Consider the following 3019-nt stretch of genomic DNA (forward strand, 5'->3'; position numbering starts at 1 on the left):
ACTCATTGGAAATGATATTCCAATGTTAACCTCCGTCAAGGAGAATTTGGGAAATTATTTCCAAATGAAGAATTTAGGAGAAGCACAACGCATACTAGGTATCCGGATCTATAGAGATAGACCCAAAAGGATATTGCCATTTAGTCAAGAATCTTATATTGAAAATATTCTTCGACGTTTCAGCATGGAAAAGTCCAAGAGAGGCTTAATTCCTATGGGTAGTGGAATCATTTTGAGCAAGTCTCAATCTCCTTCCAAACCTGAAGATGTTGAACGCATGAAGTTGATTCCTTATGCTTCCGCTGTTGGATCAATCATGTATGCCATGATATGCACTCGTCCAGATGCCTCATATGCTTTAAGCATGACTAGTAGATATCAAGAGAATCCAGGTGAGAGTCAGTGGATAGCTGTGAAGAATATCCTTAAGCACTTGCGAAGGACTAAGGATTCTATCTTAGTGTTTGGAGGTGACTCTGAGTTATGTGTTAAGGGTTACACAGACTCGAGTTTTGAAACAGATAGAGATGATATAAAATCCCAAGCTGGATTTGTATACATGCTCAATGGTGGTGCCATAAGCTGGAGAAGCTTCAAAGAAGCTGTGATTGCGGATTCTACTACGGAGGCTGAGTACGTTGCAGCATCAGAAGCTGCCAAGGAAGCCGTGTGGATTAGGCAATCCATGGAAGGGCTAAAAGTAGTTCCCACCGCCAAAGATCCCATCATAAGAACATCTTCTTTTGGTCTGCTCATGTAGTATCCTCAAGAATATCTTATTTTGGTCTCCTTACGTAGTATCCTTAAGAACATCTTCTTTTGGTCTCCACGCGTTGTATTTACCTTCTCAAGGCTTGTGGCTAAATTACTCCCACTCTATCTTTAGAAAAATACCCTTTTTCTCCAAAGATAGCTTTTAAGCCACAAATAATAATGGTTAAGGAGAAAAATATCATATATCTATTTAATAGTGATTTAATCGAGACATATTAAAAGGATAACTTAGACAAGACGATTTAAGTTTGATAGGCGAATCAAATGAGGTTGGTAATGTTCCCTTATATGAGTTCAACAACTCAATCTTAACTTCATAATTGATCTTACATAAGTAAGTTGTGACTTTTAGTCACTATGACATAAGGAGAATCGAATTCATAGCTTATGGACATATAATGACGCGATCATTATAATTGTCTATATAAACAATTTTATGTCGATATAATTTTATGTTTCCTAATTCAAGTAATGTATGATGATAAATTTTAGAACAACCAATACGATAAAGTAAGTGACTTGGGTTGTAAACCAAGTCACCAAAATCCAAAATACAACCATTGTTTTAAGGAAATGACTAATTCCCAAGTCGAACGAGGAAATTGAAAATAGTTCTAAAATTCCAAAATACAACACAAAATAAAGACAAAATAAAGCCAAACTTCCATTGATCTAGCACCATGGGCGGCTACATCTAGCTTCCCTCAGGATCTTCTAGGCTTGCTTTTCTTTGCCCTTGTCCTTGCTCGGGTGCCCTAATTACAATAAAAAGGGATTTATCACAACTTGTATCAAAATAGCAAAGTTGAGATCGAAACATAAAAAGATATGGATAATTATTTACCTACTGGAATAACTTTTCCAGCTTTGATGTCGCCAAGGTACTTAGGACAATTCCTCTTCCAATGCCCAATGTCATTACAATAGTGGCATTTGTCCCCGGACGGGGCACCCTTCTTGGGCTTAGAGGAGCTAGATTCACAAGCTTTTCCCTTGTTCTTAAAGGGGGTTTGCTTCTTACCCTTTGTGCCACTTTTCTTGAATTTTCCCTTGCCCTTTTGATTGATGTTGAGCACATCCTTGGTGGTTCTAGCATTTAGTCCCATATCCCTCTCGGCTTGCACAAGCATTTTGTGCAATTCATCAAGGGAAACTTTCAAGTTTTGCATATTAAAATTCACCCGGAATTGAACATATGCTTTAACATTGTTCAAGGAATGAAGAATTCGATCAATGATGTGTTCTTCGGGAATGTCTGCTTTTTGCATTTTTAACATCTCAACATGCTCCATCAACTTGAGCACGTGAGGACTAACCTTTTGGCCCTCCTTAATGTTGAGATCGAAGAATGCGGATGCCGCTTCATATTGAATGATCCTCGGAGCTTGTGAAAACATGGTCACAAGCTTCGTATAGATCTCATAGGCGGTGCTAATCTTTATAGCACTCCTTTGGAGTTCGGCCTCAATTGAAAAGATCAACACATTTTTGAGCACGGCCGACTCCTTTTGGTAAGTCTTATAGGCTTTCCTAGCAGCGGGAGTTGACCTAGCGGTTGGTGCGGCGGGAGAGGCCTCGGTGAGGTAACAAAACTTATCGTCACCCTCCGCGGCTAAGCGAAGTTGGGCGTCCCAATCGGCGAAGTTTGACCCATTCTTTTCTAGTTTACAACGATCCATGAAGGATCGGAGCCATGAAACATTGGTGAGAGTTTTCGAGCTAGTGGATGCGTTTGAATTTGGAGTTGCCATTGCAAATGAGCAAACAAATTTGACTATAAAATAAAAGTGAAGGAATCAATAAACATCTATTGTTTTAATAATACTTATTAACATTTTAAACAAGTTTTAAGCATTTATATAGTGACCTCTACCCAACTATTATAAATGATTCCGAGATCCAAATTCATATTAACTCGGGCACGGTGAGCCGATTCATCCTTCATCAATATAACTTGGTGGATTAACTCTTTAATCGATTCTACTTCTAGAACTCTCGGTCGATAAAATTACTATAATATTTATCTTTAGCCCGGAATACATGTGACTACGGTCACGAATACTTCCGTTGAGCTCAATCCAAATTTCGATGTAATAACATTTTATTACCCACTTACCCAACGTAACAAGGTTTGTATTACGATGAAGCCGGATTAACTCCCTTATGAAATTGGGATTCATGGTTTCTACTATTTGGTAAGGCTATTTCTTAATTATTATTAGTGAGAGGTCTTGTCAATTTATTA

Source organism: Silene latifolia, chromosome 11 (genome assembly GCF_048544455.1).
Source record: "Silene latifolia isolate original U9 population chromosome 11, ASM4854445v1, whole genome shotgun sequence".
Classification (NCBI taxonomy): domain Eukaryota; kingdom Viridiplantae; phylum Streptophyta; class Magnoliopsida; order Caryophyllales; family Caryophyllaceae; genus Silene; species Silene latifolia.